The sequence below is a fragment of the Castanea sativa genome, chromosome 11 (genome assembly GCF_040712315.1).
Source record: "Castanea sativa cultivar Marrone di Chiusa Pesio chromosome 11, ASM4071231v1".
In the NCBI taxonomy this organism is placed as follows: Eukaryota; Viridiplantae; Streptophyta; class Magnoliopsida; order Fagales; family Fagaceae; genus Castanea; species Castanea sativa.
In genome coordinates this window covers 63122536-63138951 of record NC_134023.1, presented here as the reverse complement: position 1 = coordinate 63138951, position 16416 = coordinate 63122536, and the positions used below count along the sequence as shown (strand labels likewise).

The window sequence follows — 16416 nt, the reverse complement described above, 5'->3', positions numbered from 1 at the left end:
TGGGAAGACTCAATCGTTTTCTAGAAAGAGATTTAGCTATATTGAATAAACAATTATTTCATTTACAAACATATCTGGGCGAGATCAAATATAATATGTATGACAGAATTACCCAATATTGTAATAATCATTGATCAACAAGAAGAATATAATAAAGCTGACCAATTAGATTATGAATTTAGCAAGATTATATTTGAATGGTGGCTTTATTAATAAAGTGAATTATGAATTCCTCCCACAATTAAATTGTAAATTATAACCATTAAAATAGTACTTTAATGGATCTACATGAAAATCAATAACTTATCATTTTAGTAAATCATAACAATAATTTTTTTAAGCTATAAAAAGATTTATGTTTGTAAACATTAGTGCATTACTCCATCAATTTTTTTGCTGGAGATCCAAATGGTTTCATCAATAAATATCTTTATTTCTAAACTGTATATTCGTATGCTTCAATCGTGGACAAAGATAAAATTTAAAAGAGATCCAAATGGTTTCATCGAAGTAATGAATTTCTTTGTGACGTGTTCACTTCAACAACTTGCCCCTACCCGCCGGTCATTTTCACTTTCTCTGTTTTTTCCGTAACTTTCATTTTTTTCGAGGTGGACCTTTGCAAAGTTAGCAGCTTTTCCTCAACCAATTTGCTTTTGCCTCCCTTGTCTTATGCAATAGTGTGTTTTTCTCCCATGAAGTTTTGTGATAATAAAGTAAGTACCATACATAGAATCGGCACCTTTGACTTCGTCTTATTGTTGGCACGTTAACCAAAGTGACTCAACAAATAACTAGGGCTTTTTAGGAAAACTAGTTAGGGCAGCATGCGTAAGACATGTGCTTCTCGTGAAAAAATACAGTAGTAATTAAGATTAATTTTAGACTTTATTTGTATTACAAAATAAAGATATAAATTATTTGATTTTTAAAGTATATAGAGATTTACATTAATTAAAAAATATATTAATTTTAAGAATTTTGATAATTGTGTCGTAAAAAGTTAATCTCATTCGTTTAAGAATTTTGATCAACCACAAAGTTAGATTAGCTATTTAACATATAAATATTTATTTAACTATAATAGCTTTTTAATACCTACTTGCTAAAGACAATATATCTATTTTCTAAAAACTTCTAAAAATGATAATGAATATTATCATCTTCCAACAAAAAACAACTGAATTTTGCTAATAAATTTAAAATAAAAAATAACAAAAATAACAAAAGGCATGTGTCATCGAATTTTTCATTAGATAAATTATAAGTTTTGAAAATTTAAACCTAGAAAATTAACATTCTTTAGATAACAAATAAAACACCTAATATCATCATTCTAACTTTCTAAGAATTTTTATCATTTAAAACTCAAAATACGTAAAAAAAAATTTTAGGATGTTAAAATTTAGCAGGAATAATTTAGACATTATACAGTAAAATATTTTATGAATCATAAGCTTTCATTAGGGTTTAACTAATAGAATAACAATATGACATATTTGCTCCTTTTCAAAATATTAAGGGAAAAATTGCTTGATTTTAAAGTTTAAGGAAGAATTGTAAACTACCCCAAATATAAAAATTGAAAAATATTTTTTTCCTAAGGTTTTTTTTTTTGGGTGTGTGTGTGCAAAACTATGTGTTTTTACTTAAAATAATGTGTAAAGACAAAAATAGACAAAAAGTTAACCCAAGAAAATTGTATGTGGAATAGTGAATTTTGGCTCAACAAAGTTTATTAAACCAATAAAAAATTTCTAAAAACACAATAGAATGAAGCAACATTTTCACAATACTTTTATAATTTTGTTATATTTTATTTTAACTTGTAAAGAATTGACAGCTCAGAAGTTTTGAAAATATTGTAACAACATCAAGATCTCTTAACATTTTTCACACAAAAAAATGTTATGTCCATGACATTTTCACAACAAATTATAAGTAGTAGGTTATTACAAGTTGTTATTGGTGGGCAAAAAAGTAATTTTATTGGTAAGTTTAAATTAGAACTAATAACAATTTACTATATTTGATTTGTTATGAAAGTGCTGTAAAAATTATTGTGGACAAACCAAAAATAATATAGCAAATATACTACAACTTTATGCATTCACAAAAAAAAAAAAAAAAGGCCAGCAAAACAGTGAAAGTTAAATAAACCAAAACTACTGTAGCGAAATTACTGTAGTTTTTCTCATTCACTCTTTTATAATATATATATATATATATATGTATATATATATATATATATATATATAGAAATATACATTGGACTTACAATGTAAATTTATATTGTAAACACATAAAAATTGGTAAATATTGTACACATTTGCAAAATTTGTACAATTTTTTTTTTTGTTGCAAATGTATATAATACTTGCTACTTTTTATGTGTATACAATGTAAGTTTACATTACAAGTAGAAAGTAAACGTATAAAGATTATTTAAAAGAAAAAAAAAAGCTCAAACCAAGTTGGTGAACTTGAGGGGGAAAAAAGGGAGAAAAAGGCAAGTCACTAAACCAAAAATACTGTTCATAACACTATTCATGAGCGTATTCGCTCTTTTTATATATAGAAAAAAAAGAGCACAAATCGATGACTGAAATTTTTTAAAAAAAAAAAAAGCGATGAACAGTACATATTGAACAAACCAAAAGTATTGTAGTTTTTATACATTCACCTAACAAGTGTCACAACATTTTTACAAAACATTTATTTTCAGTTGTGGTTGATCACAGTTTCATATTTTATTATTTTATTTTGACTTATAAGAAATTGACACCTCAATAATTGTGAAAATATTGTGAAATTTGTTGCGTCAATATAACAATATATATGCGGGTTCTTATAAATATATTTTTTTAAAAAGTACAAAAAAAAAAACACTGTAGCTACCGTGCCACTTGAACAAACCAAAGTGACATTGTAGCAACTATTCAAAACTTGGGAAAAAAAATGGCTCACTATACCAAAAGGGGCACTGTAGAGGCATTGCCTCTTTTTAAATAGTTAGTAGAAAAAAGAGCACAAATCGATAACTAAAAAAAAAAGTACATATTGAACAAACCAAAGGTATTATAGTTTTTACACCTTCACTTAACAAGTGTCACAATATTTTCACAAAATATTTATTTTCAGTTGTGGTTGGTCACAGTTTCATATTTTATTATTTTATTTTGACTTATAAGAAATTGACACCTCAATAATTGTGAAAATATTGTGAAATTTATTGTGTCAGTATAACAATATATATAAAACGAAAAAATAAAAGTACAAACTGAAGGTTGAGAAAAAAACTGTAGCTACTGTAGCTACAGCGCCACTTGGGACTATAGCTACTATTCAAAACTTGAAAAAAAAAAAAAAAAAAAGAAGAAGACAAAGTGGCTCAATAAACCAAAATGGCACTGTTGAGGCCTTGCCTCTTTTTATATAGTTAATAGATTATGATATTTTATTGGGTTTTTAGACTTATTAAATTAGTGCTATTTTTCTTTAAAAACAAAAAAGATTGTGCAATTGACACAATGCTTTCATAATAATTTCATAATAAAGTTTACATAGCAAATTATTATTAGTTTTTATTTGGACTTTACTATTAATATCACTTTTTTTTTAATCTACCATTAACAACTTATCACATAAAAAAAAAAGAGTTACATAGATTTATTTTCATAATAATTTCATAATAAAGTTTATGTAGCAAGTTGTTATTAGTTTTATTTGGACTTTACTACTAACATCACTTTTTTTTTTTAATCTACCATTAACAACTTATCACATAAAAAAAAATAGTTACATAGATTTCATTTTCACAATAATTTCATAATAAAGTTTATGTAGCAAGTTGTTATTAGTTTTATTTGTACTTTACTACTAACGTCACTTTTTTTTTTTATCTACCATTAACAACTTATCACATTAAAAAAAAAAAAAAACAGTTACATAGATTTTATTGTGACTATTTTTGTAAAAAATATTGTACCCATAACCTACTATATTTACAACATTTTCACAACAAATTGTAGTGATAAGTTGTTATTGGTTCTAATTTAAATCCACTATTTAAATTTCTTTTTTGCCCACCCAAAAAAACCAATAATAACCAGTCGATTAAAATTTGTTACGAAAGTGTTATGAAAATATTGTGAACAAAAAGAAAAAAAAAAGAAAAATATCAATAATTGTCAATTTAGGGAGTGCCAAAACGGACCTATTCTATGAACGTAAGAAATATTGTTTTAAGAAAAGATGATGAGAATTGGATAGACATATGTGTACTGCTGTTAAACTGATTTTTATTTACTTAGTTTGAGATGAAGAATCTTGATATGTTGGGATGATGAGCATAGTATAGACACATATTTGGCTTTTACACTGCTTTTATTATGCTTAAGCGTTGCTGAAGACGGCATATTTGAAATGCTGTAGCTATTTAAGAGTATTAAGTTTGTTTTCGTAGATACCACTGAATTTTCACTTGTTACTTACAAAAGCTTCTGTTCGGACTACTATGATTGTTTTTTGTTGTGTACATGAGCTGCCCTAAATGGATTCCAGATCAGAGTTGGTGGATCTTATAGGAAGTTTAACTTTATTTGAGAGGTTAGACTAACTTAAGCCTTAATTTGATTCTCTCTTTCTGATATTATTTTGCCTATTATGTTTTGTGCATTAATCTCAAGTTAATGATCTGGTTTTATGTACCAGACTTAATGTCAAGTATCTTGAGGGCAGTGGCTGTATGTGGTATAATCTTTTGTGTGAGTGAAAATGCAGGTACTTCAGAGACTATTAGGATGTGTACCTTAGTTGATCAAGTTGTCGTTGTAGTAAATTCTTCATGAAGCGAACTTGCCATGTTGTTTAATAATACGGTTTTCTTAATCCCTTATAATAGCTTGGAAGAGTAAGCCCCCTTCAGCTTGGTTGGGCTCATAATGGCTCCCTGATTGGGCTGGCCTAGGCCCCATATCCAACACAATTTATAACATTTGATATTGTAATGCACTATCCTACGCATGAAAATGTGCTTCGTATGCACATGGATGTGAATGCTCATTTTCTAGTAATTCAAATACCTTGCCTAATGGTACCTCTTATCGGATGATAGTTTTTCTTCCTTCTTCAATGTAGTGGACACAAACAATTGTCTGTAAAAAAAAGTACCGAATACATAGAATCACACAAAATCACCCCCAATACATCTCATCTAGTACTTCATCAATGTGTTAAGTTTTTACAAAATGATACAGTAACATCTAAAAATAGATGTCCACCGTACAAAATGCAAATCATTTTTACCCTCTTATTTTATTCGCCTCTCTCTCTCTCTCTCTCTCATCCAATTACATCAACAAAAATCTTTTGGGCTATCAATGGAGGATAGAAGACTCTGCATCATGCAAGGCTAAGGAGTTCCAACGGCAATACGCATTGTGGAAGGTGTGGGTTTGCAAATTGATTGGGCTGTGGCTGATGGGTTTTGTGGAAGGTTGTTGGGTCAAGAGTCATGGGGTCGATGGGTTATGGTTGGTGGCACTGGCAATATGCATAGGTTGCTGGGTTTTGCGGCATGGTAGCCATGGTTTCTGGGTTTTGTGGCACAGTAATAGTGGTTGCAGGGTATTGGTGGGTCGTGGGGTTGATGGGTCATAAGTGGTCGCACTGGCCATTGGCATGGGTTGTTGAGTTTTTTTTGGGCGGTTGTTGGGCTTTGTGGTGCGGGAGCAGGGGTTGTTGGGTTTTGTGTGAAAGTTGCTAGGTAGTTGTGAAGTGGATTTTGGGTTGCTGGGTTTTTACGAGGGGTGGTTGCTGTTGGGTTTGGTGATTTTATTTTTATTTTTATTATTTTTTATTTAATAGATAGAACTTGCTGACTTGCTGCTGGGTTTCGGAATTGAGAAGGATAAAAAAATATTATTTTAATTAGCTGTATTACAAAATAAGAAAATGAGATGTAAGATGTGTTTAAAAAGTGAATAGTTAAAATAAATAAAGTAGTTTTTGGTAACGTAAAATACGTAAGTTTATTTATTTTTGCATGCTGTGGGTTACCGTTCACACTTATAAATTGGTATTAAACAGAGAAAAAAACCTCATACAACCCAAACCTCAATACGCTTAGGGGAGTAGAGTAGAATTACGATGTATTACAGTGAGCTACTCATTTGATGATGAGGTGAAATAGCATCCCATTGTTTAACTATTCAAACTAGATTAAATTACAGACTATGTTCTGTTCTCCACTTCAACTTGACACACTTCTAAAATCATCTGAAGCCATGTCTGTCCAAAATCTGCATTGAGCACTCTAAGTTGAAGCTGAGATCCTTTTCCTTCCAACTGGATTTTGTAGGACCTGGAGATCTTTGCCAGAAATCACTAGTCTTGCCAATCCTACCACCACTTGGCACTTCAGTAGTAGTAGAGGATTTGAGTTTATTCTTATATATGGTGAATATCTTTCAGAGCATGTATTGAAATTCCCAAGCCTTATTTTTGGCGAGCTGAGGAGCTCATTGATCTTGCTTTTGCCTTTGCTGATTCAGTTGCATTCATGTAAGTTGGAAAGAATTATGATTTCCCAATGAGCATTGCCTCCTATGATGAATTGATCCTCTGGGAACAAATGTTCGAGAATCCAATCCTTCCAACTTACTCGGTAACATTTCTTAGCTAAAGTTGCCTCTTTTCATAGTCATCTCTTTGTCTTGGGTTTGAAGTCAAAGCCAAGTCCAAATCTTCAAGTTCTCTTCTTAGGGTAATTTGTGTATCTACCCATTGGTCCAACCAGTGCCTCCATCATCCATTTACTATGGTTCAATCCGTATCAGCTGACATCTATAAATATTTTCAGTTGAAAACATCATTAGTTGAACCAAAAAAATTTGAGAAATATATAATCAAAAGATCATAAAGCAAAAGGAACTTACCGGATGGATAAACCACTATTCCTTTATCCGTTCCCTCTTAAGCATGGCCTCTTTCCGGCTTTCCCACTCAAAAAATGCATCAGCCTCTTTCTTTGAAAATACACTGTCACCCCAACTTCTTTGTTTGTTTGTGTCTATCTGAAAGTCATAACATTTTGCCACCCATAACTTAAAGACAAAATAAGTTAAATACTATTAAGTAATATAGTTAATTAGACAGGCCGAAGACTAATGTTCTTGAAAGAGAGACATGAGAAACAGATTTTTTATGGGAGTTGTGTTGTTCAAAATAGAATAAGCCAGTTCTTGCTGGATTACATACCCTTGTCATCTTGTCTTTCCAATTCTGCGATTATTCACTTCCAACATAATTCCAAGTGCCTTCCACCATTCCAAATATTCTTGTGCAGCCTTGTGACTGAATAATTACAATGGACTGCAAGAGCTTTAGGGTAGTTATTGATAGTCAGAGTGAGGGTTGCCACCGCTATCGAGTTGAAGCAGATCTCTCACCGTCGCCGGCGACCTGGAACAAACAAGATGGAGAGGGTCGGTGCACTTTGTTTGTGGGTTTTCAACAAGTTTGTTTGTGGATTTTTGATTTTGGTGAATCGTCCCACATAAACCTCCTAGGAATATGTATAAAAAATATGTAAATTTAAAAATGAATTTAAAAAGTCAATATATTTATATATTTCTTATTGTCAAAAAAGTTAAAGATAAAAAATAAATATAAAAAGAATAATGATATAATGATGACGCGAAAAATGAGATGACTTAATAAGAGTGTAATATTTCTTTTAGATAGAATATAGATGAGATTATGGTTTGGTGTAGTACTTACCAATTGTAATACTTTTCAATGATTAAGATTAAAAATTAATTTTTATTCTCAACAATTGGATAAAAAAGTTAAAAAAATTTGAAAGGAAATATATATAGGTAAAAAAAAAAAAAATGGAGCATACCAATAAGGACAACTTTGTCTACCCTATGTCCTCACCTTAATTTTTTTTTTTTTTAAATTATCTTCACCTTAAATTATATATATATATATATATATATATATATATATATATATATATATATATAAAAGATGGGTTCAAATTACACATTTTTAAGATCGTTGATTTCTTTTATATCTAAGGGTGAAAAAGCACACATGGTAATGTCATAATTGTTCTAAAAAAATTAGTGATTTAAATATTAACTTTTCTTATTAAAGGGGAAAAAGACTGTATCAACTCTCCACTTTCCTCCACGTCATCATCTTCTTCCTCTCATCCTCTCTCACATCTTTCTTCTTGCACTATGTACTCTCAGGCCATCACCATTGATTTCTTAACAATATTGTCTTGAGGTACTCGAAAATTTTAGAAATATATGGCCAAAGTCACAATTGTTTTAGAGAGCGATTGTTGAGGCTAAGTATTTCTAAAACTCTCATGACAAATTTTACTCTAGGTATTGCCAAAACACAAAATTCAATGGATGAAAAAAAAAATTCTCCTTTTTTTAGACCATATACTGTGGTTAATTAATGGCAAAACAATACTCCTATACTCCTTCCATAATAAATGAGTTTGCAAAATGGTAATCATGTTTATTAAAACAAAATAAAGACAACTTGGATTTACAATTTAATCTTGAGCATTTTATGAATGGTGGAGGCCTGAAAGTACATAGTGCAAAGAGAAAGATGAGAGGAAGAAGATGATGATATGGAAGAGAATGGAGAGTTAATGTTGTTGTTTTTTTTTTCCCCCTTTAATAAGAAGAGTTAATGTCTCAATTACTAATTTCTATGAAGTAATAATGGCATTACTATGAGCGTTTTTTGACTCTTAAATCTAATAGTAATCAATGTTTGCCTACAATTCTGGTATTACCCTTGTTTTAGAAGAAATTCTAGTATTACCTAAAGTTCCAAGAAACTTTCCACTCCTCCAATTGAAACTCTATTTATCTTATTATTTGTTAGGATGCTTTAATTAGGTGAACTATATTATTTAAGTTTCAAGATATTTAAAATTGTAATCCTACCAAAATTTATTACCAAAAATTGCATGACATATAGTATAAAATTTAATATATATTTTTAATTAATTTAATAATCTATTATAAATTTTATTTTTATATAATAAAACTTGCACAATTCATATTATCCCAAAGTCAAATTGCTCTCTCTCTCTCTCTCTCTCTCTCTCTCTCTCTCTCTCTCTCTCTCTCTCTCTATATATATATATATATGTGTGTGTGTGTGTGTGTGTGTTAATTGTTAATTTAGATTTTTGACTATCTCACTTATGATAATTTTAGTAATATTTGTAATTTTTTAACTATAATTTTTAATTAATTTGCACGGGTATATACTAGTGTATTTCAAAAGTGGATCTAAGAAATTAGCCATTAATATCTAATTCTTATGATACAATATCTCTCTCTTAATTTAATTTTATTATCATTATTTTTAAGAATCTTATGACTAAATCCTCAAGTGAACATTAGTAGGAAGAATATCTTAAATAAGAAGAGTATTTAAACTTGGTCTTTTCATTAGGAAGAATAGTTTAATGAGAGAACCGGAGACGTGGGTGGTTGATTCTCAATAACAATATAAAAAGAAAAAAAGAAAAAAAAAAAGAGAGACGTGGGGGGTTAGGCAACAATCACTGACTAAACATTATAAAAGTGGTCACTTGCAAATTTGATTGGGTAACAATTTGTGATTTTCTAGTGTTTCCAAACTCATTTTCATTGCAAGAGCTTAGTGAACAGTAATTCACTTGCCATGTATCTAAGTTGCGTTAAAGTGTGTGGTCATAGAATTTTTGTTGATTTTGTGCTAAAAACTTATGAAAGAGAGTTTTTGTGAGACTTTCATTTTTTTTTCTTAATTTATTTTAAAGTATGTTACAACTTAATTCAAACCAATAAGTTTGGTTTAGTCCAAGAGTCTTGTAGGTTAACTAGCACCTCTAAATATTTCTTAAATCTCCCCTCCCATTGTAACTTTTGAATTATCCAACCTAAAAAAAATAACCAAAAATTTAGTGTTCTTTTTTTTTTTTTTTTTTAGGTGTTCTTAATATGCTCACCTACGCTTCAAAACGGGCTTCATATACACATGGTAAGCTCCTTTTCGTCTAATTCAAGCACCTTGTCTAATGCTACCTCTTCTGGTAGGCAAAAAGTGCTGTCTTTAGTTTTTGTTGTGTGTATATGGGCTTAGTAGGTTACACAAAATTATCCATTGGTATTGAGCTAGAAAAAAAAAAAAAAAAAACCTCTCATAGAACCCAAACCCAAATCAACTTAAAAGAGCTCTTTTACTGTCAGTGTCTAATACAAAAAGTCGAGGGGCGAGAATTTTATTTTACTTCCTGATAGTTTTTTACCAACGCTATTTATCATTGGATTGCAACATAACAAATGTGAACTGCAACTCAAGACAGAATTGACATAAGGACCATTTCATCTGCAAAACTCTTTCACCAAAGTCAATTATGGTCGGCTACACTAAATGATCAAATTGTCTCGACATACTAAGATGTTGAGTGGTGCACGGTGCTCCATGTAGCCCAGACCATGCAAAATATAGCTAAATAGACTTATTTCTGGCACACAGAAAATCAAAGAAAAAAAAAAAGGCCACGAAACGTGTTTTGCGAAAAAAATGTATTATGTTGAGAAGCAAGATTTGGTATTATGGTGAGAATTTAGCTTAGGCCAAGGCTCCAATATGTGCAAATCTGGTGGAACAGTAAATGAAGGTACTTAAAGGAGGTGATCCAACTGCACCTCCTAGTATGACTACCTTGTTACAACTTTACTCCAATCACTACCCCTGCCTCCAACAATTTCAGTGATTGTTTTGTTTCCCCAGTCTCTAGTGTCCTAAATGACGAACTTAAAACAGAATCATGGAGTCACGGTATTGATAAACCTTAATTTTGATCCCAGTTTGCATATAATTTTCCCAATTGTAGTTGTCATAAGAAGAGAGACTAAGTATGTCCCTTTTCTAAAAGATGAGGAAGTGTACAAGACAATCTGTTCCTTACCAGTGGGAAGAAGCTCTCAAGTGGGGTAAGGAGATGTTGAAGGACAAGTGTCAGATAGTTAGAGTGGGGAAAATTGCTATAGTCGCTACTGTCTAGTGTTTACCACTTGTGGAGGCAAGAGGTATAACTTTATATTTTGAGGTTTGAATCGAATTTAGAAACAGCTGGTGAAGCCAATTATAGCTGAAATATGCATTCCTAAGAAGTATTCTGCCAATGATAGAGCTCTTTGTGATGGGCTTGGTATCCATATGAATCCTATGTTTGTATAGATAGCCTTAGTCTATGTGATGAAGTTGTAATAGGTGCTTGAGTGTGTGTAGGTGTTGGTTTCTATGTTGAGCTGTATAAGCAGGGTGAGCAGCTTGCTGCCTGTTTTTGTCTTGGTGTTGTGAGCTTCAGTGTACTATCTAGTTTTTCTGTTAATAATATCAGCTTATTCAAATAAATAAATAAAAATGTATGTCAACCAATTGTGCAGCATTACAGTGGGCTACTCGTTTAATGATGAAATGAAATAGCATCCCATTGTTTAACTATTCAAACTAAATCAAATTACTGAGTATGTACTCCGCTCCAACCTGAAACAGTTACGAAGAACTCTTCTTGCACCAAACTTCTGAAATTATCTGAAGCCATGTCAATCCAAAATCTGCAATGAGCACTCTGAGTTAAAGCTAAGACCCTTTACCTTCTGACAGATTTTTTATAGGACCTAGAAGGCCTTTCGAGTTTGGATATCTTTGCTAGAAATTACTAGTCTTGCCAATCCTACCACCAGTTGACACTTCAGTAGTAATAGAGGATATGAGAAACAGTTTATTCTTATATGAAGAATAGCTTTCAGATTTTGTATCAAAATTCCTGGGCCTTATTTTTGGCGAGTTCATTGATCTTGCTTTTGCCTTTGTAGATTCAGTTGCATTCATGTAAGTTGGAACAACAGGAGAGCTTAACAAAGAATTATGGTCTCTCAATGAGCATTGCCTTCTATGATGAATAGATCCTCTGGCAACAAATGTTGGAGAATCCAATCCTTCCTACTTACTTTGTCCCTTAACATTTTTTAGATTAAGTTGCTTTCTTCCGTAGTCATATCTTTTTCTTAGAGTTGAAGTCAAAGCTGAGTCCAAATATTCAAGTTCTCTACTTTTGGTAATTTGTGTATCCACCCATTGGACCAACCAGTGCCTCCATCTTCCATTTATTATGTTTTGATCCGTATCTGCTGACTTCTGAAAAAAGTTTCAGTTGAAAAAATCAGTAGTTGAACCAAAACTTGAGAAATGTATAATCATAAGATTATAAAGCAAAAGGATCCTACCAGATGGCCTCTTTCCTACTCATAAACAATGCATCTGCCTCTTCCTTTGACAAAACACTATCATCCCAACTTCTTTGAGTGTTTGTGTGTATCTGAAAATCATAACATTTTGCCACCCATAACTTAAAGGCAAAATAAGTTAAACACTATTAAGTAGTTAATTAGGCAGGCAGAAGACTAATGTTTTATAAAGTGAGAAATGAGAAACAGATTTTTTATGGGAGTTGTATTGTTCACATTAGAATGAGTCAGTTCTTGCTGCATCCATACCTTGTTATCTTGTCTTTCCAATTCTGCAATTCTTACTTTCATCATAATTCCTAGTACCTTCCACCATTCCAAATCTTCTTGTGCAGGCCTGCGACCACAATGGACTGAAAGCACGTTAGGGTAGTTATAGGCTTATAGCTTGGCGTCTTACTGCTCTGCCTCTAATAATAGCTTGAGCCCATAAACCTTTTCCTTGCCTGCAAAACCCCCATAGATGTTCATCAAAACTATGCAATCCTTGAGAACTAAAAAAACAGGTCTAATTTAATTTGTGTGCAGACAAATTCCTGACATATGTTTTCCTTTTAGGCATTACTTTATAATATACAAAGTTTCCAACATTTGTAAATTAGCAGAGAATAAACAGGAGTTAAGGAAGGAGATCTGAAATAAAGAGAGGCTGATTAAACACACATGGTATCCCTGAAAGACAGACTGAATTCTAGTGGAAGCAAATTTATGGATTTTTGTCTGACATTGATGGTTGGACTGAGGGGCTTCACCTTGAAATCTAATGACAGAAAACTCTTCCACTTCATTTTCACATTGATGGCTAGATTGAGGCGTGCTGGTGAACCAGACAACCTCAGTAGCAACTTGAGCTGTTGTAATAGATGCATCAGCAGCAGCAGTAAGAGCATGGGCCACAGCAAGAGCAAGCTTGATCTGCTCTTCCCCTGCCTCACCTAGATTTCTTTCATTCAAGGATAATGGTGCAGTGAGTGAGGCTAACCTTTTGATCTTAAGCCTCCAAAAATACATTTCCTTCTCTTACCCTGATAATGGTTCTAGCAGTGAGGAACAGAATCAAAGATCAAAACTGAACAAAAAGCAAATTATTTTACCTTGGTTGGTTTTGAGTTTGTCTTTCTGATAAAGAATTAAGAAACTCTTCATTATGTTGAACCAACTCGTCTTCTTAGCCATTGGACAGCCAATGAATTACAGTGGTGTAAGAAGGTTCTGATTGATTGTGCAACTATTCTGGTAGGGTGATTTATGGGAATTCATACATGCATCAGGTCAGAAAAAGAAGTTAAAAACCAATACCAATACAGAATACTATCGATTAGTAATGAAGCAGATTAGTCACTGAAATAATTTATAATTGACTTGCAAACATCTACTCCATGTAAGATTTGAAAACTGGATGCTAAGAAGAATATACAAGGATGAACCTCAAAACCATTTCACACAAGCAATTGTCCGGTTGCTCAAATTTCCATTAAATTAATGTTATGGCAATCCTACATTAGTGCTTCGTTGTAGAATGTGAATGAAATTTAAAACAATTTCTTACTAATCTGCAAAATCCTCTGTTAGCGGTATTCAGCAAATCAAACAAAATTCACCACAACAAGAAATTTATTTCCCTTCAACATGGATACTATTTTTATGAAATTCAGACAGAAATCCTATGAAATTCAGGTAAAAAAGATGACCAGTCTGCATGCATAAAAGAGGAAGCTGCAGAATTGGCTAGCTGACAAGCATTTGTGAGAAATTGCTTGGGACTTGATCAACCCAGGGTTTAGAAAATCCCTAATGCATGACAACAATGCCTTACTTAACAGCTCTAATCTCCCAGCATGGTGTTTTGCATTCCACAACAAAGGCTGCAAACCTCAGAGCTACTAGTAGGTAGTAGGTACAAGTTTAGCTAACAAACCTTTAATAACTGCATAGGATGAGCCTTCATGAATTGTCCGAGAAGGCACTATGGATTTCTTTTCAGCCAACCAAGAAGTAGCTGAAATTTTGAAAAGAAACTGAGTTAGATAAAACTACAAATCAAAGGCCAAAACACCAGTGCTCAATGTGTACTAATGCTGTCCAAATGATGGTCTAACGAGATAGTAAATTACTGTGTTAATCATAGTGGTAGATCTTAAAGCTGCAATTTTAGGCACAATGTATACTAATTCTGTTCAACTGATTCTTTATTTAATGGCTGAAAAACACTTTGGATTCCCATATACATCAAGGTCCACATAGCATGTCTCAAAAGGAGGAGAAAGGTGTAAATATGGAATTTCTGTCCCAGCTAAAGCATCCTGCAGTTGCGACAATAACCAATCATTGTTGTTCTTTATTTCAGTAATAATCCCAGAGTCCAATCCATAATGGAGCCAAGTACATTCTGAATAGTCCCCAATGAAAACTACAAATGAAACTCCTTTAAAGGATAAAGAATCTTCAACCAAAAATTAGAAAAAAATAATTGATTGAAAATTGATTGCCTCTTAAAACAGGGCCTAATTTCTCACACCCATTACCTCGAATATGAATCCCACATCTTATAGATTCCCACAAAACCAAATTTGATGATGACCAATATCATAATAAATTTTCCCATAAACCCACTTTGATGAACAATCCAAAGTGCCACTCACCCAAAACTAAAACTCAAGTTTCTCTATGGTTTCATGACTTCTTTGGAAGAAAAAGGAAAAGGGAACCCACAAAAAAAAAAAAAAAACAAAAAAAACAAAAACAAAAACAAAAACAAAAACAAAAACAAAAAACAAAAAAACAAAACAAAAAAAAAGCAAACAAACAAACAACTGAAGCTTCAATATAATTTAAAATTTTTCATGCTAAGACATTGATGTAATATAATAGAGGGTTGTAAAACCAGTTTAGTTTAGTACCACAATTTTAGGTGGTTAGTAAGCATTTATTATAATTGTGCTTGTATGATTTACTTTGTGGTTTAAATATGGAACAAATATTTCACATCACTTAAGAGTGTGTTGCGTATAGTATAAAGGCGTACCACAATTTGGTTCTTCATTTCATCTTTGAATGCAAAGCTTGTACCTCAAGAGAAACTCTTTCGTTTAGTACTAACTTCTACAATGATCTGAAATTTGGCCCCCCATTTGATCCTACAATCAACAAACAGTGTCCAATTGTAGACGGAGGTGTACAACCTTTCCTTCAAGCATGACTATATAATCCGCCACTTCCAAATAGCCCAAAGAGTGGCTGCAATAATGACAATAGAATAAGAAAAATCAGTATCCAAAGAGCATCTCTCTGCCCAAATAGAGAGCCAATTAGAAATGGAATTTGATTCAATAAATTCAAATCTAATCTAAACTAAAGGGGCCTTGCATTCTAAAGAAGTGGTCAAGATCAACATGAGTTATGGAATAGTCTAGATCATTATATCATACTAATATTTGGTGGGTTCACATATTAAGGAAACAATTATATTAATGGACTTTCTCTAACATTAGATCAATATAATATTGGTCCACTGATGGTGTCCAATAAGTTCTTCGGTGATAGCTATTATTAAGTTTGGCACCTTCAGAAAATTCTAAAATAACGTAAATATGGGGAAAGGTATTCTTTATTTGCTCATTAAAAAAAAAAAAAAATTCTTTTGACTTCAATGATCACTATGTTTTATATTAAACAGGCAGTAGGAACTTGTTTTCTTTCTGTTTCTTTTTTCCCCTAGGTTCAAGAAAACACTTAAACACATCTTCTTGACAAAATGCTATTGTGATCAATGCAGTATGAAATAGCACAGGTATATATATCTAGACACATTGAACACATATATCTAATTGCTTATTGACTAAAGACCAAATACTTGTAGAGGGGAAAAAAAAAAGCAAATTCTGAGATTGTTTATAAGCTTGTCAAGCCAAAATCTCACCAACACCATTACATCCTAGATCTTGACGTGCTTGATTACACCATTCATCAGAAGCTGGATCTCCACAAATTAACCACAAATCATTTTACTTTGGCTTTTTTATGATTCTGTATGGTTTTGCATCTGGGTGTTCCTACATAAACAAAGTCT

The 16416-nt window shown here is 31.9% G+C and overlaps 1 protein-coding gene and 2 pseudogenes across 6 annotated transcripts in view; all 3 read right to left on the bottom strand.

Moving 5' to 3' along the window:
* LOC142615028 (putative disease resistance RPP13-like protein 1) overlaps positions 1-16416 on the bottom strand; it is a 71953-nt gene that overhangs the window by 14702 nt on the left and 40835 nt on the right. The window contains exons 12-19 of one of the 6 annotated variants that reach the window (XM_075787692.1): positions 16267-16399; positions 15373-15584; positions 14266-14346; positions 13442-13580; positions 13100-13372; positions 12597-12793; positions 12327-12418; positions 12098-12237 (exon numbers count right to left, since the gene is read on the bottom strand). The exons of the other annotated variants lie outside the window; for them this stretch is intronic. The gene's annotated coding sequence lies outside the window, so the exon portion shown is untranslated. Of the gene's footprint in view, positions 1-12097; positions 12238-12326; positions 12419-12596; positions 12794-13099; positions 13373-13441; positions 13581-14265; positions 14347-15372; positions 15585-16266; positions 16400-16416 lie in introns of those variants that run through there. 6 annotated transcript variants of the gene reach the window in all.
* Positions 6147-7398, bottom strand: LOC142616916 (protein IQ-DOMAIN 11-like; annotated as a pseudogene).
* LOC142616915 (protein IQ-DOMAIN 11-like) lies at positions 11628-13358 on the bottom strand (annotated as a pseudogene).